This window comes from Sphaeramia orbicularis, chromosome 7 (genome assembly GCF_902148855.1).
Source record: "Sphaeramia orbicularis chromosome 7, fSphaOr1.1, whole genome shotgun sequence".
Classification (NCBI taxonomy): domain Eukaryota; kingdom Metazoa; phylum Chordata; class Actinopteri; order Kurtiformes; family Apogonidae; genus Sphaeramia; species Sphaeramia orbicularis.
In genome coordinates, this window is record NC_043963.1 from 3272985 (window position 1) to 3298747 (window position 25763).

The 25763-nt window shown below is 37.7% G+C and overlaps 1 long non-coding RNA gene and 2 pseudogenes across 1 annotated transcript; 1 reads left to right on the forward strand and 2 right to left on the reverse strand.

The window, feature by feature from the left end:
- The first annotated feature begins 3045 nt into the window (after positions 1-3045).
- Positions 3046-9201, forward strand: LOC115422530 (catechol O-methyltransferase A-like; annotated as a pseudogene).
- Positions 9202-11374: 2173 nt separating this feature from the next.
- LOC115422533 (activator of basal transcription 1-like) lies at positions 11375-15928 on the reverse strand (annotated as a pseudogene).
- Positions 15929-24752: 8824 nt separating this feature from the next.
- On the reverse strand, positions 24753-25363 carry LOC115422538 (uncharacterized). The gene is made up of 3 exons (XR_003935848.1): positions 25306-25363; positions 25038-25211; positions 24753-24787 (listed from the first exon to the last, which is right to left on the reverse strand). It is a non-coding gene; the product is annotated as an uncharacterized LOC115422538 (long non-coding RNA).
- Between the last annotated feature and the right edge of the window lie 400 nt (positions 25364-25763).

A 25763-nucleotide genomic window follows, 5' to 3' on the forward strand; every position in this document is an offset into this window, starting at 1 on the left:
GACCCACTGTCTCATAATTCTGAGATATGTTCAATAAATGGCAACTGTTTATGGATTTTTTTGAGACAATGTTATTCCCTTCCTTTTTTTTTTTTTTTTCTCTTTTATTTCTTTTAATTTTTTCTTATGTTTATGTGACCAGTTTAATTATTTAATGCAGACTATGTCTGAGTATTCTTTTCTTTTTATATATATTTAATTTTATTTTTTTCATTTGGAGAGATACTTTACAACAGACATCCAAACACATCAGCAGACCATGTCCGAAAAATCAACAATGGACATGAAATTTAGAGAAAAAACACAAAAAAAACAAATACATCTGAAGTAAGTCTTCCCCTTTTTTTCTTTTTCTTAATGTATATATTTAGTTGTTTTTTTTAACCTCCTAAGACCCAGGAAATGTCAGGAAAGTACAAGCTTTTTTGTTTTTGTTAATAAGTGCTTATATTGGAAAACTCGTGGTGCAACAGTTTTTCAGATGCAGTTTTTAAAATTTTTATGAAATGTCCTTTGTGGTGGACAGTTTTCTTTTTTTTTTTTTCTTTTCTTTTTTTATATAAAGTTGTGAAACTCTTGTCCACAAACATGGACAGAAAACCCATAGCTGGGTCTGCAGAGGTTATTTCTTTTAATTTTTTTCTTTCATCAATTTTTTATTGTTTGCTATATTTATGTGACCAGTCTAGTTATTTTATACAGACTATGTCTTAGTATTTTTTTCTTTTCTCTTTTTTTTTTTTTTTTTTTTTAATATAATTTTATTTTTTTCATTTGGAGAGATACTTTACAACAGACATCCAAACACATTTGCAGACCATGTGCAAAAAATCAACAATGGTAAAGCATGAAATTTAGAGAAAAAACACACAAACAAAACAAATACATCTGAAGTAAGTCTTCCCCTTTTTTTTCCTTTTTTTAATATATACAGTATATTTAGTTTTTTATACATATATTTTGTTAAACATATCTTACATGTCATGTGTTTGCTTTATTGTCTTAGTATTCTTTTCATTGTATAGTTTGTTGGGTTTCATTCTTATTTGTTCTTAAAAATCTGCTCATCTAAATCTAATGGTGTAATGACACCAGTGTTTGGACCTTTGTTTCTCTTGTAGACACTTCAATATAAAAATATGAAACCCCCATTGTGAGGCTCATCAAACCAGTAGGTGAACTGGTCGGAGGCCGAGTGCGACGGCTTCATGTGTGTTTGTGCAACTCAGAGGATTATGAAGCCGATTGGCTGAAGCAGGATTAAAACCAGCTGGTGATCAGCGCTTTTCTCTCCTTTAGCTTCTCTTCAGAGCAGAACCATGAAAACAAAAGCTTCATAACTCATAATGGATGAGAGATGAAGAGCAGAGGAAGAAGAAGAGGACGGACAACGGGTGGAGAGAGGGAAGAATAAAACAAACACTGAACACTGAAGAGGAAGAGGAGGAGGGATTCTACAGAGGACACCACCATCATCACTCCAACAGCTGGTACTCACAGTAGTACTAGTAGTACTGCATATAGTACTGCTTTAGTCCTGTATCTAATGAGGTTAAAAGCATCGTTTAGACCTGATTAATTTAAGAAAAAATGATGCAGAAATAAAAACATGCAGCGAAAAGACTGGATTTAAATCTGAAATATGTAAAAAAATAAAGAAATAAAAAAAATTATAGTTGAAACACACGAATAAAAGTGATTAAAAACCAGATCAGGTGGAATTTAAAGAAGAAAAGTGGATGTAAAACAGTGTTCAGCTCAGGGCACCAGCACTCGGACTGGAAGCGGTGATGCTGCAGGTCAAAGGTCACCTGCTGTTCACCGGTCTGTCCGCTGGGTTCAACCCGTACTTTACCAGGAAACAGAGCAGGTTCTTATCTGTGCAGAAGGGACGCAAACACAAGGGTCGACCTGAGAGCTGAAGCAGGAGATCAGACGGAAATAAATGATCTGAAGAATCTCAGAGCGTTCGACTGAACCGTCGAACAGCTGAGACAGACGTACGTTCACACACTTCCAGACCTGAGCCCAGAAGGAGGTGGATTAGACTGATGCAAACAGAAGACGGGCTACTGCTGGAGCCTGAAAAAAACTGAAACCTTATTAATTATCCTTAAAACTGATCATTTATCCCTAAACCTGACACTCAGAGGTTTTCAAAATCCCACCGACAGAATAAATCATGATATGAATTTCTTATGTAAATCTTTTTAAAGAATTAGTGTTAGTGTCATTTTATATATAAAAAAAAATCCTATTTTTTGTGTATTTACTGTATTTTATGTGTATTTTAGTATATTTTAGTGTGTTTTTTGGTGAACTTTAGTATATTTTATTGTTTTTTTTTGTATAGTTGAACATATTTCACTCTACTTTTTGTGTATTTTCGCATTTTAGCATACTTTAGCACATTTTACTTACTTTTTGTGTACTTTAGCAGATTTTAGTGTACTTTTTAGTGTAGTTGCGAATATATTACTGTATTTTTTTGTGTAGTTGAGAATATTTTAGTGTATTTTGTGTGTATTTTAGCATATTCTGTGTTTCTTTTTACTGTTTTTAGCCCATTTTAGTGTATTTTTTTAGTGTAGTTGAACATATTTTAGTGTATTTTGTGTATAATTTAGCATATTTAATGTTTTGTTTCTGTATTTAGCATATTTTACTCTATTTTTTGTGTATTTTAGCATATTTTAGTGTACTTTAGCATACTGAACTGTATTTTTTTGTATCTGATCTTATTTTAGTGTGTTTGTAGTCTAGTTAAGCATATTTTAGTATATTCTATGTTTGTTTTTACAGTTTTTTTTTTAGCATACTTTATTGTTTTTTAGTGTACTTTAATGTATTTTAGTGTATTTTTAATGTACTTGAATGTCTTTGAGTGTATTTTTAGTGTATTTGCATGTATTTTAGTGTATTTTTAGTTTAATTAAGCATATTTTAGCGTATTATAGCATATTCTGTGTTTGTTTTTACAGTTTGTGTTTGTGTTTCCAGGTGAACCCTGGTCCATCCTGGTTCTTGTCCTGGTCCTGATCCTGGTTCTGGTTTGGGTCCTGGTCCTGGTCCTGGTCCTGGTCCTGGTCCTGGTCCTGCTCCTGGTCCTGCTCCTGCTCCTGCTCCTGCTCCTGGTCCTGGTTCTGTCCTCAGTATGTTGCTGCTCACAGCGTCGCTGGTCCTGCTGGGTGTGTACGTTCTGTGTCGATGGTTGGTTCCTCAGTTGGTTCAGTCCAACGCCACCTTGGCTCTGCTGTGGTACGACTTCCTGCTGGAGACGGCGTTGGATTTCATCACCAGGACGTCACGACCGCAGGTGGAGTCACACTTTGACTACGCATCCACACTTTAAAAGGACGGTTCCAGTTCAAAACCACATGTGTGTGTTTGTGTTTATGAACTGAGCTGCTGTGGTTCGTGGTCATCAGTGGACTGTCTCCTGTTGTAGCGCCTCCTTCAGGCCGTCTGTATAAATGCAGTCAGAGGAAACCCAGACAGCGTCATCGCCGCCATCGACCACTTCTGTCAAAACCAAGAGTGGGCCATGAACGTCGGAGATGAGAAAGGTACGGAAAAAACACACACACAGACAGATAAAGACAAACAAATACACACAGACAGCTACACACAAACATTAAAACACAGACACACACAAACAGACAAAAACAAACAAAGAAACAAACACAAACACACACAAACTCATACAGATACACACAAACAAACACACACAAACTCAGATACACACAAACACACACAAACAGATACACACAAACAAACATACAAACACACACAGACAGATACACACACACACAAACAAACACAGACACACACATAAACAAACAAACACAAACTCAGACAGACACACACAAACAAAAGATACACACACACAAATACACACAGACCGATACACACAAACACACACTGACAGATACACATAAACAAATACACACAAACACACACAGACAGATACACACAAACAAATACACACAGACACACAAACACACACAGACAGATACACACAAACAAATACACACAGACACACAAATACACACAGACAGATACACACGAACACACACATACAGACACACACACAAACAAACACAGGCAGATACACAAAAAACATACACACACACACACTCTGACCTCTACTCACGAATCCCTGTTTCCGTCGGTTTCCCAGGAGCCATCTTGGACTCGGTCGTCATGGAAACGTCTCCATCCACTGTGCTGGAGTTGGGGACCTACTGCGGTTACTCGGCCGTTCGCATCATGAGGCTGTTGCCCCCGGCGACGCGGTTTATCACCTTGGAGATGAATCCTGACTACGCTGCGGTGGCGCGGCAGGTCATCCAACACGCCGGGCTGCAGGACAAGGTCAGAGGTCAGAGGTCAAGGTCAGATTAGAGCCTAACTGTCTCTGATGTCGTAACTTTACAGAACTTTTCAACCGCTTCGATCTCTGTAACGTTCTCAGAGTTTGTGTTTGAGATGAAGTGAAGACAGGAGGGCGGAGCTAAACCAACAACTCCACTAAGAACTCAGTATTTTTATTTATTTATTATTTATTTGAAGAGTTTATTAGCAACACATGTGTATTTGATATAACAACAACCTCTGGATATGTTCCATTTTATCACATTATAAGAAAGAAAAGAAGAGAGAGAGAAAAAAAGAAACATTAAAAGTAATAAAAGTAACTCATTTCTTTATTACCTGAGCCATAAGTCACACTATACAAATGGAACTCAGAGCTGGAGGAACTGGAGCTCCCCCACTGCGCATCATTTCCACATATTCTGGGAACGCCTAAAAGTGAACCATTATTGGAAAGAAATACATGAAGCCATAGAAATCATTCTGAATACCTACTTACCTTTTGATTTCAAAACCATGTGTTTGGGATGCATTTCTGCAGAGGTCAAAAACATAAACAGGTGCTTATTCAGCATATTATTAACTGTAGGAAAAAAAGCATAAGTGATGGATGACACAAGAAGAACCGCCAAGGTTCTAATAGTTTTGGATTTTTCATAATAGTTTAGTTTTATTTAGTTTTGACTTTTTTTTTCTCTAATTCAGTTCATTTTAATTCGTTTTTAGAGCAGGTTTGCTACTTTTGATTAGTTTTTGTTATTTTGTAAATGCTTCGTTTTAGTTTAGTTTTATTTTTTCATGTCTTCGCCGTCGTATTCAAATAATTCCCAGACAGCAAACCTGCTCTAAAAACGAATTAAAACGAACTGAATTAGAGAAAAAAAAAAAAGTCAAAACTAAATAAAACTAAACTATAAAGTAAGTAAAGTAAAGTAAATTTTATTTATAGAGCACTTTTCACAGACAGAGTCACAAAGTGCTTTATCAATTCAAATCAGAATCAAATTAAGTTTACAGAGACCCAACAGAATCCTTCAGGAGCAAACACTTGTGATTGGTGACAGTGGCGAGGAAAAACTTCCCTTTAACGGGCAGAAACCTCGAGAATATAATGAAACAAATCCAAAACTATTATTATACCTTGATACGTTTAATGTAGACTCATACATAATAAAGTGTGTGTGTGTGTGTGTGTGTGTGTGTGTGTGTGTGTGTGTGTGTGATAACAGGTCTATCTTTACACACATCAGTTTTGTCTTCGTAGCTTTACTTTCGACTCACTGTAAAACTGTGTAAAACCTACAGAATGTCTGTTCTGTTTGTTACTTTAGTCTAAAGGTTCCTAAAGTGGGTACGTTTACCCCCAGGGGTAATTAGAAGAAGCCCAGAGGGTAAAAATACATTAAATAAGTCATCATGAGAATTAAAACTGAAATATAAAACACAATAAATACATTCATATCATAGTTTTATTGTCTTTGGTAACATTTGAAGAACATTTATATTTTATATTCTTCAAAATAGGTTTGTTTGAGTAGATACAGAATTATTTTGTGTTGATAAAAGGTTTATTCATTACACTGGGTTACAAAAAAAAATGTTTTTTGCAAGTTGTCTAGGTTTTTTCAACTGAATTCGGACCATTTTGCACCGCTAAATCCAAAAATGACATCTGTTTTTCTCAATCAGGTCAGGTTTTTTTGCTAATTTGATTTTGAAAAATTTGATCTTCTCACAAAATATAATAATTAATACCAAAATCAGATTGGTAAGCACACTTTATGAAACTTGTGACTTGATTCCTGTTAGGTCCAATGGTGTATTCAGCGCAGATGGAACAGAATACGTCAGGCTTATTTTTGCAAGATCTTCTAGTCGAAGCCATTTCATTCACCTGTAATATTAAAAAAAACATTAATCATAAATTGGCAAAAGTAAAATCTTCAGAACTCGTTTATTGCAAGAAATATGAAAGAATTGTGTATCATGTGATGTGAAAATGCCAGTGACGTGCAGTGGGGTTCATGGCTGGGGAGGCACTGACTCTTTCAGAGGCAGATCTACAAATATATGGTGGCCTGAGAAACTGGAACAGAGAGAGTGAGCCAAAGGAACGGCCTGGGTATATGGGCTGTGCATCAGGTCAGCATAGGTAGACTGGCAGGAACTCAACAGGAAACCTTCAAAAGAGCCATTTCAAACTAAAAATACAAAAAGTTTATGGTCTTACCTTTATTTGTACATGAAATCCATGCGCCGATCCTGGTGAATTAAAGTGTATAAAAAAGAACAAAGAAGATTATAAGTGCATGAATCTGTGGACTCACAGGCACCATCTATCATGAGGCAGGGGTACTGTTTGCCTCCCCCAGGGACTTTTTCACTGCGGTTTTAGGATTAATCTGCGAACCTAAGCACATTACAGAAATACATTCCATACGTTATGCAGATTATGGAAGGACAGAGCATATAATCAGAGTGTTTGAAAGCATTTGAACTGCGACATACAGAGGGACAGCGACAATATTTTCATCAGGTACCAGCAGGGCCACCTTAACCTAATGGTAGGCCCCGGGGCTGAGGGAAGTGTTGTAGGCCCCCCTGTCCCATCCTTCAAAATTACAAGCTCATTATAAAATATAATATCTTGGTAATCTACAACAGCGAGTAGATTGTAACCAAGATGGATGGAAGTTTGACTTCATGATAAAAATGATAAAAAATATTATCAACGACCATCAACTGTCGAGAAAAATATTTATTTAACAGCAGTAACAGATGAAACTATAAATTGTGAGAACCCATACACCTGCACATAGGCGTAAACTCAACCGCATGCACTTTAATAATTCTGACTCTCGATCATGCTTTTCTCGTGCCACTTTTCTTTTGTGGGCACCGCTCTTAAGTTTCTTCTTCCCCGACATTTTGTAATTGAACGTGACCTCTTGACACATGGGGGGCGGGGCTGGGCTTACCAATTGGGATCAAGAAGCAGCTTCAGATGTGCGTACAGTATGTATAAAAAGATTGACAGGAAAACTGACAAATTACAAATTGATGTTAGTTTATATGCTTGTCGAGTCCATAAAATGATAGGCCCCTTAAGTCAGTAGGCCCCTGGGCTTCAGCCCTGGTTAGCCCGTGCATTAAGGTGGCCTTGGGTACCAGCAGAGTTCATGAGGGAGGAGACAGTTCTGCTGGAGGCACAGCACAGCGCTGCCTCACAGCGCATCTCCTCCTGTATTTGAACAGAGCATGCGGAAATTCTGCTATTCTAATTGACAAAAAAAAAAAAAAATAGTAATAACAATATTGGATTCGAACGGAAAATGAGTTTATAGAACATACCAGCTGACAACTATCAACATTTATTATATTTTATCGTCAAGTTTTTTTTCTTTTCAAGATTGACAAGGGAGGCTCTGCCTCCCCTGCCTCCTCTGACTGCACGTCACTGGAAAATGCCCATAAATGTAAGCAAAAATGTTACAAAGCCAATATGTAGCATAGTTCAGAAAGTTGACCTGATTGAGCAAAATTAATGTGTTTTTTGGATTCAGCACCAAAATGATCCTAAATCAGCTCAAAAAACTTCAACAATAAATTTGTTGTTGACCAGTGTTATTTTTAGGGCTGAACTGTCTACGGAACACTGAAAGTACAAACTATACGTAACTGTAACTCATTCTGACCACTAGAGGGCCCCCTTTGTCTGCATTTAACAACACAACATCACACATTGATTAAAGGAAGAAAATATTAAATAGTCAAGATCAGCAGGACAAGTTTGGAAAAACTGTAAAATAAATAAATAATTATATATTTTGTTTTATATTTTTTACACATAGTTGGATTTGAATAAAACCATAATAAACCCATGCAGTTGGATCAGTGCCAGTGGACGGACACACTGGGTTCATGTTCAGTTAAAGACAGACTGGACTGAAAAAGACAATTTATTCAGTTTGATCTATTTCTGATAAAATAACCTTTGAATTTACTCTGAGCTTTAATGAACATTTACACAATCAGTGAATTAAATATAGAAGAACACAGGATTTACAGTGAAAATACAAAATACAGAGGATAATATTATAAACAAATGGAGATAAATCACATAATAAAGGTTAAACAGAGGAAACTTCATTTGGTGAGTGTCAGAAAAGTGTCTGTGGGTGTTTAAGGGTTAAGTCAGCCTCTGTCGTCGTTCCTTCAGGTGTTTTATTTTTTTTCTCGTTCCTTCAGGTGTGTTTGGTGGAAGGAAAGTCCGCTGACCTCATCCCCAAGATGGCCGACATGTTTGGGATCCGAACCTTCGACTTTGTTTTCTTCGACCACTGGAAGGACTGCTACCTGCCCGACATCAGGCTGCTGGAGGTGATGACCCCTGACCTCTGACCTCTGACAGACCCCTGACTTCTGAAATTAAATCTGACCCACCCGTGTCCTGTCCTTGCAGGACTGCGGTCTCCTGGACCAGGGCTCGGTGGTCCTGGCCGATAACGTCCTGTGTCCCGGGCTCCAGAGTACCTGGACTATGTCAGGTCCAGCCTGAGGTTCAGCAGCAGGTTCTACCGGTCCCACCTGGAGTACACCAGAGTCCTGGACGGACTGGAGAGGTCCGAGTACCTGGGACACAGAGACGCCCAGAGAGACCAGTAGAACCCAGACCGGACCCGGATCACACTGTGGCCGGATCTAGACCCGGTACTGAGACCAGCATCTATACAGAAGCTCCCCACATGTTCACACATGTTTAATAACATTTACACATGAATAATATCCACCTGTCGGATATATTCTCTTATATATTTACAACTTATCAAACATATTTTAACTGATGGAATGTTTCCTGTCGTGTCCTCTTTATTAAACGGACAAAATCCATTAAAAGAGAAGACGATGAATGGTGTTTATAAACACCAGAAAAGTTGTTTAAGTAAATGAACAGTACACGGTCAGATAATAATAATAATATTAATATTAATAATAATAATCAGTATCAGAGTGATGTGATCAGACCATTTTCTACTGCAGGAACTTTTATCATTTACCTGGAACTTTGAAAATCCTCAGTGCGTTTCCACTGAAATTACCAGGTAAAAAACTTTCCCTAAAGCCCAAAACTTCACCTCTGTATGACTGTGGATTTGTAGATTTGTTTGATAAAAATACATAAATTAATGTCACTTTTGGACCGAGACACTCTGGCAAAAACTATTTCTAATCTCACTGACACTTTCCTGGTTAAATAAATTATTTTATCATAAATATATACATATATATAAATGTTTAAAGTAGTAAAGGTGCTGGAAAAAACTCATCTTAGTTTTGTAAAAAACACTTAATGCAATAAAAAGACTAATATCAACAAAAATATGTATGTGTAAAAAGGAACAGGATAAAATATTAAATACACATCATTATCCTCATGTCATAATTAACTCAAGACACAAATGGACAAAAGTCTGTGGACACGTTGAATCCAGGTGTTTCTTTTCTAACAGCGGTCTGGGATCCAAACAATAATGTCTAATGTCAGAATAGAGTTTTATATTATGGGATAGATATCCTATTGATTATTAATACTGATGTTTGTGTGTCTGATCCTCCTGAACAGGAACATCTGACAGCCGGAGACAGGATGTGTCCACAGATTTATGTCCATATAGTTTAGAAACAGCAATATTTCACTACCGTTTAATGGTAGATGAAAATAGATGGAAATTATTATTTACAGTCAGAGCAGGAAAAATATTAGAGACATTTAAAGGAAGAACATTTAAAATCAGAGTCATGGAGAAAAAATGTTGATATAAATTCAGTCCAAACCATCTGTGAGTCATTTTAGAAACAAAGATAATTTAACCCAAACTAACCAATGCAATGATATTTATTTATATATATATATGTCAGGGTAGAGACTGCGATCTGGTAGAATCGGCGATTCTATCAGTAGAAACTCCGATCAGAGTCTCTGACCCTAACCCTAACCCGATCGGAGTTTCTACCAGTAGAGACTCTGTAGAAACTCCGATCCTACCAGATCGCAGTCTCTACCCTGATATATATATATATATAATATATATATATATATATATATATATATATATATATATATATATATAATTATAATTCTGACTTTTTTCTCAAAATAATAATAGAAAAGTAAATTGGACCTTAATTTGATTTTTTTTCTAGTGGCCCTAATCCTCTTCTTTAGAAAGTAGATGGTAGATGTGGAAGAAAAGTGTTTTTTACAGTCTGACCAGAAAAAATACCTTAGAAATTTAGAGGAAGAACATTTCAAATCAGTCATGGAGAGAAAAAAATGTTGATATAAATTCAGTCCAAACCATCTGAGTGATTTTAGAAACAAAAATAATAATTTAAACAAAACTAACCAATGCAATGATATTTATTTATTTATTTTATTTTTAAATTATTATTATTATAATTCTGACTTTAATCTCAGAATTCTGACTTTTTTTCCTCAATAATAATAAAAAAAGTAAATTGGACCTTAAAGAAGTAGATGGAAATTATTATTTAGAGTCAGAGCAGGAAAACTATTAGAGACATTAAAATGAGGACACAGACTGCACCAGTTCAACAACCTGTTCCAGCTGAAACATTCTGAACCTGAACAGTCTTTTTTTAATATTTCCATCTTCCAGTGAATCCAAACCTCCACAATAATCACTGATAAACACGATCACTGTCATTTATTTGATCCCATGTTATAAAATACCCGATAAGCAAAAGATGATGGAAGGATTTTATAAACAAATGAAATGTGAACGTACATGAACACATGGTCAGACAATAATCAATAACTGATCAAAAACTGCCTTTTAATGAAGGAGTCACTACCATGTGTTTGTGGGCTACAGTTCTTCTTCTGTGGTTTTTAATTTCCCACTGCGGCATTAAACACATCTGCTGTTACCACGGTAACTGGAGCCGCTGTAAATCAGTCACAACAGCTTTTTTTCCCCCTGATGGCTCCGCCTCTTTTGTCCACACTGGCCTGTGATTGGTCCAGAGTGAAGGCGTGTCCTCGGCACCTCAGTCAACATCCTGTTCCCATGGAAACCTCACACCATCAGCCAGTTGGCTTTCACTCTGACTGTTTGGAGTTGAAAATCTTAGCCAGGAGAGAGACGTTTGATTGGCTCTTCTGCTCAATGAGGCGGGCCTTATCCAGGCGCTTCTGGGTAATGGAGTCTCTCTGTCCCTGCTGCTGCTTCTTCTTCTTCTTCATGGTCTGGATCTCATCCTCGGTCCGACGCTGAGTGAAGTCCCACGTCTTCTCGTCCACCTGAGGAGACGAGGTAGAAAGTTTAACCTGTGGTAAAAGTACTAATACACAGTGGAAAGTACTAATACACAGTGGAAAGTACTAATACACCGTGGAAAGTACTAATACACCGTGGAAAGTACTAATACACCGTGGAAAGTACTAATACACAGTGAAAAGTACTAATACACCGTGGAAAGTACTAATACACAGTGGAAAGTACAAATACACAGTGGAAAGTACAAATACACAGTGGAAAGTACTAATACACAGTGGAAAGTGTTGATACACAGTGGAAAGTACTAATACACAGTGGAAATAAGTACAAGTACTACATTCAAAACCAGTAACAGTTTGTGTTATCATCACATTTGTGGTGCGTTCAGGGCCGTTTTTTTTGAGCTCGTAAGTCATGACTTCAAACCACCACTCACGACTTTGTAACGTTCCAGGGAAGTCACACCAAACTGCCTGAGCGCAAGGAATTGTGGGAGTTGGATGTAAACAAACCAGCATGGTGGACCGTATGTTATGTTCATTTATAGTCACTTCTATCCCAGAGGTGTTTGTTCGTTGCTTATTTGAGGGAAACAGAGGAGGAAAACGGCGCATAAGGCAAGAGAAGCTGTTCTGCCTTTGATGTTCTTTGTAGATTTGGATTCATATTTGGTTTTAATTTCTTCTTTCACTCATTGGACTGAAAACCAGCTAACGCTAGAGCAGCTGCTGATTATGCAGAACATTTACAGATAAATAAATAATCTGCATAAACACCACATCCATGGGGGGGGGGGGGGGCATTGCTACATGACGTCAGAACTCAGAACTGGGAGAACATGGATCTAGTACGAGTTCAGGTGGAAGTCACAGGTTTGACTGAACATTCCAGTGCATTTACACCAGTAGAAGGATGGAGAAACACCAGTTACAGCTGGACTGGAACGCAGCATTAGTTCACCTGTAGAACATGTGTCTGTGGCGCCATGTTTACGGGTTTTCACTGTTTTTCTGTGTTTTTGTTGTTTGTATAGTTGATTGATAGTTGTATCTATGTGTAAATCTTCTCTAAATGTGTGTATATTTGTATATCTGTGTAAATCTACAGTCAGATCTGTCCAGTTCGTACACAGATGCAGTGTGTGTGTATTTGAATCAGATGATGGATGTTTTTAGTGAAATGAGCGGCTCTGTCTACAACTAGACACAAAGTGAACACAGACTATCAACTGGATCCAAATGACACCAAAGAACCAAAAAGAAGAAGCTTTGCCTTTTTTTGTCAAATTTTGCTGGGGGTTTTTGTTGCTTTTTTTTTTGCCTTTTTTGTTTGTTTTTTTTGTTGTTATTTGTATTTTTCTGGTTTGTATAGTTCATTGATAAACTAGAAAGTGTTTCAGAAACACAGGCTAAAATAGTCCCTTTTCCATTGACCCTCAAATTGCGGTGAATATAACTTGTGCATAAAAATTTACCTAATGGAAAAACGAGAATCTCGCCAAAACTCTTGTTTTTTGATTAAAAGTTTTTGCGCTGGCAAGAGGTGGTTTTTCAGGTGTAGTGCAATTGGTTTATCACACAAAACTGTAATGGAAAGACCGTTTTCCACAACTAGAGTCACATGAATAAAAAAAATGGATGTTGACGGACGTTCCAAGAGAAGAAGAGTTAAAAACAAACATGGAAACCCAATCATTTTTTTTAATTTAGTAGGAGATAGAGGGGAAATATACTAGTCAACATTTGCTAGGGATCAGTTTTATATTTGCACAATAATTGATGTTGTATAATATTTTGGGTGACTTCATATATTATGTGTGTACTTTGGCTAGTCATGTAAAGAAAAATGGACCAAAAAGTAAAAAACCATAAATTTTTATTGCACTTTCTGGCAAAAGGGTGATACAACCCTAGAAATTAGAGTTCACAACAATTACTCTTCCAATTTTGTTTTCACTGAAACCACTCAGAATGTTCTGAAACACATACGGTGTGATGTCAATAATATGTGTGGCCACCATCCGCATCCGCAGGCTGTACTCCACTGGGAAAATAAATTTTCAAGTTTCCAGAATTACACCCCTGAATATAGCAAAGTTATAGTCCTGATCCCTAGCAAATGTTGACTAGTGTATATAATAATAATGAATATATCTGTAAATCAACACCATATTTACGTTTGTCACCCTGTTTATAGAATGACTTCTCGTGTCATCTTGTGATAATAAATAAACAAATTATCGCATTTGGGATTTAATGGAAAAACCGACATTACGCACTTCTATTTTTGGACATTTAGTAAATATTGGTAAAGTTTTGCGCAGATGTTCAATGGAAAAGCGACTATTGACTAAATAACTAAAAATAAGAAGCTGGAGCATGGACACTAGACAAACTCAAATGTTTGAAAACATAAAATAGTTAAAAGTTTACTTCTATAATCTCATAGAGTTTCATTATGAACATTTACAGCTGTTTTTCATAATAAATTTGATAAAAATTCAAGTCTACTTTTTTTCATTTTTTACTATAAGACACTGTTTTAAGCATTTATTACATGTAATTATAATATAATTAATGGACAGACACTGAAAGTTAAGTTGAATTGGAACAAAAAGGCATTTTCTGACTCTTTTATTGCTTAAACCTAACTAAGTGTGGTCGTGTTCTACTGGTCCTTAAAGGGTTAATTCATGTGTGGCCGTGTACCTGGGCTCCGTCTCGCTGCCTCTTCCTCCTGTCCTTGTCCATGTGGGCGCCTTTGTCCACGTTGTTCAGGTAGAAGTTGGTTTTCTCTCTTGGCCTGGGACACTTCGTTCGGAGTCTCTGCTGCAGAACCGTGTGTTCGTAGGCCAGACGCTCGCTCAGGTGGGTCCACTGGAAGCGGTGCAGGTACTGGACGCAAACACATGATACAGCACACGGTTTAAACCAGGGCTGTCAAACTCAGTTTAGTTCAGGGGCCACGTTCAGCTAAATTTGATCTGAAGTGGGCCGGACCAGTAAAATAATACATCACATATAACTATATAACATAATAATATATAAATAATGTCAACTCCAAACTTTTCTGTTTCAGAGTGAAAAAAGTAAATTTACATTATGAACAGGTTTAAATCTACAAACTATCCTTTCAAACAATGTGAATAACAAGAACAAACTGAAAAAATAAGTGTAAAAAAAGTTTATCATTTCCACATGTACATTATAATTTCTGGATCACAGTGGATCTACAAATAGACAAAACATTTAATAACAGACAGAATATTAGTAAAATTGTCCTTACTTCTCTTAAGACATTTCAGGTTGTTCATATTTGTTCAGGTTATTCACATTTTTTGTGAAATTATACTTTGTTTGAGTGTAAATACATGAAAATATTTGCATTTACAAAGAGAAAAATGTGGAGTTGTCATTATTTCTATGTTATTATGATCGTATTTGACTGGTCCTGTCCACTTTAGATTGAATTGGTCTGAATGTGGAACCTGAACTAAAAGGATTGTTCATATCTTAGTGTAATTTTTGCGTTTGACAAATTCCTCCAAAGGGCCGGACTGGACCCTTTGGGGGGCTGGATTTGGCCCCAGGGCCGCATGTTTGACACCTGTGCTTTATACGGTCACATGGTTTCTTTTATTTTAAAGGCCTTCATCCTTTCTTTCTTCCCACGGTCTGTCGTCACATTCAACTGGAAACAAAAATAACAAAAAAAACTGAACCGTGCTTTGAAAACCAAAAATGTACCGAACCGAAAATTTTGTGTACCGTTACAGGCCTAGTAAATACCATTTAAATTTTAAGAATATTTAAATTCTAATTTTCTATTTATATAAATATTTATATAAATACCAAATGTCTTATTTTTCCTTTACATTTCACTCTCACTTGTGGTTTTTCTGCCTGTTTTTCCTCTTGCACTGCTGTGTTGTTTGTTGCTGCTGTCAGCTGTGAATGTCCCCACAGTGGGATCACTGAAGTCTTCTCTTCTAATGACTGTAGTGGACTCACCTTGATGCACCACAGGTCGGAGGCGAATCGCTGGCGTTTCCTGGTTCCCATCGGCGTGTTGTGGAGCGACGCCGCCACTCCGCTTGGCCACCCGCTTGTCCCTAAACTCCACCCACCCCTCGGTGAAGTCACACCTCCTCAGACCGGACTTCTTCTTCTTCATCCTCACCGTCCGGTCTGAGGAGAGAGAAAAAGAACACCTGAAAACTGGTTCCATGTCACCTGTCCTGAACCAGGTTATGTGGTGGACTGTGTTCATTCGACACCAATGTTCTTTTGTTTTCACTGGACTGGGTTGAAACTTTGACACTAATGACTAAAGACTGAGACTGATGAAAAACCCATGTGTGGATTAGAAAAACCACTAGGATCCACACACTGAACACAGTTCCTCTGACTCCACCACACACACCTTTAACACCACAAAATACAAAAACACAGATGGGTGCTTCTGTGGTTCTAAAAAACAGGACAGAGGGGCTAAAAACTCAAACCAGATGGAGACGAATGTTCTGAAGCAGGTTGGAAGAACTGTGGGTCTGTTTAAAAATGAATATTTACTGAAATAAAGAGAAACTATTTTTCAGAATAAAACACATTCTTATATATTTTTTGTTATTTTTTATACAAAAAATCCACATGTAACATGGTCAAAAGGACACGAAATTAAGTGCTACTATTTTTTAAATATCTCTTATTCTCTCACAAGTGCATTTTGGGAATTGAACTAATTATTCAAGGCAGAGTATTTCACAAAAATGACCATTGTTGCAAAATAACTGATGATTTATTTGTGTTTAAATGTTCAGGTTCTGTATGTAACACCAGTGGACACAATGGGTTCCACACCAAACCTGGAATGAGACTGAGACTGATGCCAAACCCACATGTGTGGATTAGAAAAAACCACTGGGATCCACACACTGAACACAGTGTCTGTATTTAGAGTCTATAGAAGAGCATTTACACACGTTTACACATCTAATGCACTGACACCTAGGGAGATTTAATGTCCATATTTGGGGTCCTATTTTTGGACCCATATTTGATTAAAATTCATTAATTATGGGATGGATCAGAGTAAGAGGATAATTTTTGTGCATTTCTCTGAGGTCATCATTAGGTCCATCCTGGGGTAAATCTGTCTACATTTACCTTTGATTATTGGGTCTAAAACGATGGAAAAGTGACAGAAACTAAAATAAACCCAGTTTCAGAGAAGAACCCATTTATTTATTTTAACTTACGTGTTTATTGATATTCCTATCCCTGCGTCTTCATTTTCTTTTAACTTGTGTTCTATTCTCTGCCTTTCGTCTGGTCTAGCACATGTTCTACCCTGTTTTTTTAATGTTATTACTACCTTTGTCTGTAAACTGCTTTGGGTCAGCGTCTGCTGCTTTTAAATGTGCGATATAAATAAATGGACTTGACTCACAGGAGGGTCCCATGACGATGACATGAACCCTGGGAGCTGGTGTGAAACTTTTATCTGAACAGAAATGAAGCGCTGACTGACCCTTCAGGCTGGAGGAAGATGCGTCCGATATCTCCGTAAACCGACCAGCAGGTTCCTCAGGTGTTTGGGGCGGAGCCTGGGAGGGATGTGGCCCAGGTAGATGATGCCTGGGATGCACTTTGAGTCTTTGGCTCCGCCCACTTTCAATTTGGGCTTCTTCTTTAAAGACGTTTTTGCATCTTCATCACCATCATCATCACCATCGTTCCTGTCTGTTGCTCCTTCTCCCCCCTCCTCCTCTTCCTCCATCTGAGCTGCAGGCTCCTTCACTCCTCCTCTTCATCACCTTCCTCCTCCTCCTTTTCTCTATCTGTTTCAGTCTTCTTCAGCTCTTCTTCGTCTCTTTCTCCATCTTTCTGTACCGTCAATGACCGAAACTCAAATCTATTCGAAGAGAAAATTAAGACATTTGTTAAACACATAAATATCAACGTCAGAAACTCAATGAAACTGGACATTAAAGGATCATTGCAGCATCTTTTTACACTGAACTACTTTTATTCTTCAATTACGACAGAAAAAATAATTTAATAATCAGCATTTTTTTAAAAATTGAAAATATTTAAGTATACAAGACATATAATTTTTGAACAAACATCAAGATGTCAAAAAGAAAAAAGCATTTGAACAAATACATTTTAAAAATCCATATATTTAAAGACACCAAGCAGAATAGACAAAAGTATAAAAAAAAAAAAAAAAAATCTAACAAGAATAAATAAATACATCAGAGAGATCAGTCTATTTTAAAGAATTCTTTATAAATTGCCAGGGTGCTAGTGTTTTGTTTGTTGTTAAAGATAAATTCTAATGATTTAATATATTTTTCAAATCCATCAGAAAGATTTTAAAAGTTTTGGTATATTTATTTTGTGTATATGAAGTTTTCTAATAAAATGGTCCAATTTGCAAACAAATTCTAAATTACAAATGTCATGTTCAAAATATGTAATTACATTTGCGATGTTATAGTTATTTTTTCATTACATTACATCAGATATGATATATTTTCACTTTTAGACCAGAAGTTAGAAGAGTGTTCACACAGAAAGAATAAGTGTAGAGTGGTTTCAGGACAAGAATGACAAAAGTTACACATTTCATCCATATAAGAAAATTGAGACAAAGCAATGTTGGAGGGATATAGGTTATGTAAAATCTGTAGCTGTATAATTTCTAATTTTGTTTGTAATACAGTATTTATATGGTCATGTCCATGCTTTTAATCACTAAATTTTAGAGACAGTTGAGTTCCAGATGCTTTACCTTTGGGGGAAATGTGTCTCTTTACATGCAGTGCATTGCGTATATGTTTGTTATTATGGCTCGAACTAAAAATATTAACGCCACTGATCAATAAACAAGGTTAATCTGTCTGTGAAGTTTGATAATCAGCAATTTTTTTTATTTTATTTTAGGACAATGTGGAAAAATGTGTAACTTTCCTATACCTACAGAGAGATCTCTCTCTTAACAGTATTTCAGAAAGTCACTGTTTGTTTTTCAGACCTTTCTGTTTATTTTACTGAGTATTAGTTTTGAGTCATGTTTAAGTTCATGTAGACAAACGAGAAATAAAATCGCGACTGATTCAAAACCAAAAACATTGAAGATTCAGCTCAGTCCGAAACTGTCAACAACTCGTACGTAAAGATTATGATGATTAAATTCACACTTTTTTAGATTTAAAACCAGATCTAAATTATTGTGAAACATAAAACAACTTTTCTCTAATTAAAACACCCCAAAACAAGCCTTACCTTTTGTATATTTACTCCAAACGTTTTAAAACTCCAGTGGAAAAGCCTCACGTGTGGAGATCCTGTCGCAGTTTGATGACGTGACAGAGCGTCCGTCTAGCCCTTCAAAATAAAAGCGAACAAAATACATCTCAAGAGATCGAGAAATTATACAGTATAATGACTATTAAGAGTTTGTTTTTATTAGGAAACCCTTTAAGATAGAATTTAAACTACGTTCATAGGTTTTCATCCCCTTTTGTTCAGTGAAAGCCGCAATGATTCATGTACTGATTTTTAATATTGTGACAAACTGAGGGATTAAGTGTTTCCATCATAAATTCAGTCAACAACTCTCCATCTAAAGCTAAATAAACCCTTTAAAAATATTTTCCATATAAAGCAAACTGAGAACAGGCCGGCTTTTCTGAGCTCGCAAAAAATTCATTTAAGTATATTAATAAAATGTCCCATAAAGTATAAAAAAAAAAATCAGTCTGGTCCGAAAACTGGCCACTGAAACTTTTATATCATTAGAAAATTACCAAAAGCAAGATTTATTGGTGTAATTAATTAACATGAAGCTTCAACTTTTTTTTCCTAACAACCAAAACTTTCATCTAAATGTAGTGGAATGAAACAAACCTACAGTATTTCCCTCTGAAAAGTGGTTTAGAAGGACTTAAACCTGAACAGGACTTAAGTACAACATTTTAAAAGGACTTTATGACATTGAACTACTGCTGAAATGAGGAAATCAGTGTTCACCTTGAAGTTAGTCGCGGAACTGGAACCGGTTTTACATTGAAAGGTTAAACAGGAAGGTGTGTTTATTTACTTCCGGTTAATCTACCCGTGTCCCTAGCGAAAGGCATATTAGATACGTTATGGCGCGATGTTTTGAAGCGGACTCTCTTTTTTTCTTGTCTTTTTCAGGGTTTTCATTTTTATTATTATTATTATTATTATTATTATTATTATTATTATTATTATTATTATTATTATTTTATTTTATTTTTTATGAAGAATGCATTTATTGTTCAACATACAAATGATATGAATAGAACAAGAATATACAGAACATCAGACATTCCAAGACACATTATCATAAACTAATAATATTATGGTGCCTTCCCACAGGTCTGGTTTCTGCAGCTCAACAGTCTGACCACATTCAAACAGACAAAGCTTTGGATCCTTTTCCATCAGGAGGTCAGGACACTGTGAATATCTGACAGAAAATGACATTGAATCCCCATTTTTTTTTAGCTGATTTTGTCTTTAAAAGCTGTGGTCTTCAACTTTTAATGGGCTGGTGAACAGACTATTTCAGTTTAATTGTTGTTTTCAATTAATTACTTTCTCTTTTTTTGTCTCACTCTCATTTCTTCTTTGTGCATTTTCAGACTCTACTTAGAACCTTCTGAAAATCCAACAGTGAAAAATGTAAATTCATGCAATTTTTCAACTGGTCTAAATATTTGGATCAGGAGTGTGTGATCCCTCTGTTCTGCAGAGACTGGTCTGAACCAACAGGAGGCGCTGGAGGGGCTGCAGGCTGTGACCTCAGAGGGGAGGAGTCTCCGTCATGGCTCTGGAGCCTTTCAGAAGGGGGTGGGAGCTTAAATCATTGTGACGTTCTCATCTCAGCTGCAGGCAGCGCTCAGAGGGTGAGTTCCTGATGGGAAAACCCAACTGTGGTGAGATGATGAAAAGGTCACATGACACAAAGGAGTAACGTCATCCAGAAAATCTGATGAGAATGAGTGTTCTTCGATTAAGAAATATAGGATTTGTTGTGGAAAAATACTCTGCTCATTCATCCTCAAAATAGAAATGGTCATTTTAGATGATCAGTGTCTTTTCAGTGTACTTTAATTGGAGCTCCAGGTACAGGTCGTACAGAGGCAAGCTGTCTGCATGAGTGGACAAGAAATTACAGTCTGACATTGTCTCTTATATGAAAACTAATTTTAAAAAATCATGCTCTCTCTGCGTCACAATGATATCTCCTGTGCTAGAATAGAATATTTGGAAGAGATAACTTCTATGAGAAAGCTCTCTCTAACCCAGGTGTCCATGGCGCCCTTGATCATTCAACAAAACACAAAGTACAACAAACCCATACTGTAACAGGACAAAAACCCAAGTTCATATAATACTGAGGTCAGAGTTCAAACAGTCTTATATGGAATACATGGAAACTTCCCATTACAGATTTTACAGAAGTTTTTAAAAATGGTCAGAAAAAACAAGTTAAAAAAATATGAATCTAACATCAAACATATATAGTAAAAAAATTCTTCTTCTCCCCCACCTTGGCGGTGCCGGTCCTTCAGACTGGGTCCTCTACCAGAGGCCTGGGAGCCTGGTGGTTCTGTTCAGGATCTCAGCTGTTCCTAGGACTGTCCTCTTTTGGACTCAGATCTCTGATGTTGTTCCTGGTATCTGCTGCTTCCATCCATATCAGGTTGGGGGTCATAACCCCTAGTGCCCCCCCCCCCCCCCCCCATCACAACTGGTACCACTGTTGCCTTCACACCCCACATTTTCTCTATCTCCTCTTTCAGCCCTTGGTATTTCTCCAGCTTTTCGAGTTCTTTCTTTCTGATGTTCTATCACTTGGGATTGCTCCATCTATCACTACCACTGTCTTCTGATGTTTCTCCACCACCACTATGTCAGGATGAGTGGACATCACCATGTTGTCAGTCTGGGTCTGGAAGTCCCACAGGATCTTGGCCTGTTTGTTCTCTGTCAGCTTTGGGGGGTCTCCCATCTGGACCCTGTACCATCTCGACTCCCATCTATGGACATCCAGTCCATACTCCGGCACAGATGTTCCTGTACACTATATGTACACACACACACACACACACACACACACACACACACACGCACACGTTTGTTCCAAACCTTCAAACATGACCTCATCATTGTGTTTTATCTGCTGCAGTTGGATGGACAGACTGAAACACTGATGTTCTTTTATTCATACATGTATTTAATTAGTGCTTCCTTCATATTTACTGGTCTACATCTGTTGGAATGACTTTAAGTTTATGTACAGTTCCACATTGTGGTAAAAATACTCCATATAAACACTGATCAGCCTTCACACATGTTCATTTAATGGGTCATGTATTTATGTTCATAGTTTATGGATCAGATCCTGTCACACACAATATTTCTACATGGTGAAGTTGAGTGTTTAATTAGATTCAAATAACTGAATAATGACATAAATGAGTAGTTTGGTCAGTTTGGGACGTACAGTTGTAGTTCCCACTCCAGACCAGGTGGTGCAGTAAGGCTCACATTCACATTTATGGACCAACACCTGCCACACATTCAAACTAAAGGCTGTTTCATGAAATGTGAGCAGTAGAAAGTCCAGATGTTTGTGTTAACATCTACACAACCACATGTCCATGAACACAACAACACCAACAGAACTACACATCACACAAACACACTGAGGATCCAGAACCATAAAGTCCAATCCAGCAAACATGTGTTCCGGTTGAATGTGGTTTGAAGGTGTGGAGGTGGATCAGTTTGTCAGAGGAGACTTCATAGAAGGACACAGATCCAGCAGGATAGTCCACATACACTGATACTGTACCAGAGGAGGAGGGAGAAGAAAGAGGAGGAGGAGGACGAGGGAGGTCTGTGCATTTGTTTTATGCCAGACCCTGTATCTTCCTCTATTACACCTCAGACTCCAGGACTGATCATTTCTTCCAAACAAACAGTCTCTACTGTTTCCTTTCCTTCTGATTCCTCTGTAAGTCACTGATATATAACATTTCCACTCCACTGGACCTTCCAGTAACAGCCACCAGTCAGACCAGTTGAACACATCAGCTGAGGACAGACTCAAATCTGTCCTGATGATCAGGATATGACTGAACCTCCATCACTCGTTCCACCTTCTTGTTGTTTTCAGACAGTTTGAGGCGTTTGTCGCTGTGTTTGGATCCAGGGTGAGTTCACAGAAATCTGATGGACAGAAGAAAACACAATCCAGCTGCAGTTATTGATCAGTGATCAGCTGATTGACTGACAGTCTGATCACATCACTGGGTTCAATTCAACTGTTATTGATGGATGGATCATGTGAGTCTGACTCTGATCAACACTGATCAATAACAGATCAATCCAGTTTTTATAGACAGATCTGTTGTTTCTGAGCACATTTTCACCAACAGACGTTCAATAAAAACAGAATAGATTTGATTTTCCTGTTTGATTTTCCTGATCAGAAACAGCAGATTCAACATTTCTAAAGGACTGGATTTTCCTTCTGTGTCAAACAGAAAATCAAATAGTATTGAACATGTTTTCAGTTACTGACAGAAACCCAAACAATGGGACCAATGATGATTTGAGCCCCAGGTTTAGATCAATTCTATATATAAGCCATTAATGTAAATGTTTAAAAGAACAAGTGAGACTAAGTGTAAAAATTTGTTGATTTATTTGAAAAGAGCATCATCCAAACAGTCCAGACACTCATAACCATTCTCAGGTTTTGACCATGAATCTGCATTGGAAGACGATTAGAGGATGGACACAGAGTTAAACATGAAGGCTGAATTTTTCTGTCATGTTTTCTACTTTGGTAGGATGTCCTATCAGCTACAGGGCTTTTATAAAATATGTAGTTTAAGAATTATGTTCATAGCAGGTAAAAAAAACAATAACAGAAATGGTCAAGTAAAGGATGGCCCACTTTAACAAACTGGTTTAATGTGATAAACTACATTATTTTAATGTCTAAATGGACTTAAAACATGTATGTGTGATAAACGTTGGATTGAGTTATGAATCCGTATAGAAGAGACTGGAAGGCAAAGACGTGTTGATTGGTGTTTTCCCAGGACTCACTGACACACTGACTGACCCATGGACTGTCTGGTTCTTTTGTTTATGATAATTATTTTCTGTTTGGTTGAATTGTTGTTATTTTTGTAGGTTTAATGGTTTTTGTGTTGATGCAGTGGTTTGGAAACAGGGCTGCACAGTGACAGATTGTGTCTGTTGTTTAATCACAAAGAGATCCACAAAATTCAACTGGCATTAGAAATCTGAGAGTTTGAGCTGTTTTTGTACATTTAATTCTTTGTCCCACAGTGACAGTACAGACTATAAATGTGCATGAAGACACTAGAGCTCTGATCTGCACTAAATAGTTTGGGACTGGACCTGAGGACTCACTGCTCAGGGTATGTGGGTCCATGTGGTACCAGTCCTGACCAATCAGCTATCAGCTCATCCTTCCACTAAACTGACTGTCTTCATGAACACTTTAGATGTTAATAATGTGGAACCAGAACCCAGTTTGGGTTCAGGTTGGTTTGAATGAATCTAATGAAATCACACTTACGTCTCCATGGACCTGGTTTCAACATCTGGACTCCAGCAGGATCCAACCTGAAAGGAGGAGGAGGGTCAGAGCAGCTGGAAACATGGACATTCCATCCTCTGATCCACTGAAGCTTTTCTGTTCACATCCACTAAATGGTTCCTTCTGAATATCTGACTGAGTGTGTTTGTCTTTGAACATGGGCTGGACCTTCATACAGGATGGATCCCAGCTCTGACAGATGGTTCCTGTCAGCTCTACCTGTTCTATCTGCCATTATCTGTGGATGCATGAGCTCAGTCCATACCTGACATTGTCCAGTCTCCAGTGTGGATCCTCCACTAGAGCACACAGCTCCTGTCCTGAGGCTCCTGGATGGTTGTAGCTCAGGTCTAGCAGTCTGAGATGGGACGGATTGGACTGTAGGGCTGAGACCAGAAGAACATCCTTCCTCTGTGATCAGACATCCTGACAATCTGCAACACAAAACATCACATCCATCAACTGAGATGGAGATGAGTGGAGTTGGAGTCATTGACAGAGTCTGTGAATGCATGGGACTTCACCAACAGGACTTCAATGTGAAGTCTATGAGTTCCAGACTCTGAACACAGTTGAAGATCAGTAGAACTGGTCTGGAGTTCAACACAAACAACCACTGACAAGTTACATGAATCCAAAACTGGAAAAAACATTAAAATTTCTGTTGTTCTGTTGAACCCTGACCTGAGAGTGTCCAGTCTGCATCCTGGACTCTTCAGTCCATCTGACAGGATCTTCACTCCTGAATCCTTCAGGTCATTGTTGCTTAGATCCAGATGTATCAGACTGCAGGACTGGGATCTGAGAACTGAGGACAGAGCTTCACAGCTTCTGTCTGACAGGTTACAGCCACTGAGTCTGGACAAAACAAAAGGCATGAGTATAAAGTTATTGATCTGGTTGAAATGATAGATCCATATTTGAGATGTTTGATCCAACTGTTTGTTCTCACAGAGCTTTGTTGGAGGCTTTGACCACTGGCAGCAGCCTCAGAAGAACCTCCTCTGAACCAGAGTATTCCTTCAGGTCAAACACATCCAGGTCTTTTCTGATGACAGTAAGATGAAGGCCAGAGCTGACCACTGAGCAGGAGACAGTTGTTCTGTGGACAGACGTCCTGATCTCAGGTACTGTTGGATCTGATCCACCAGAGATCCATCCTCCAGTTCATTCAGACAGTGGAACAGGTTGATGCTTCTCTCTGCAGACACATTCTCACTGATCTTCCTTGATGTACTCAACAGTTTTCTTGGTCTCTGAGCTGCTTCCTGTTGGTTTCACCAGACTTTGTAGGAGACTCTGATTGGTCTGCAGTGATAGACCCAGGAGGAAGCGGAGGAACAGGTCCAGGTGTCCATTTGGACTCTGTAAGGCCTGGTCCACAGCGGTCTGGTACAACTGGACAGACTT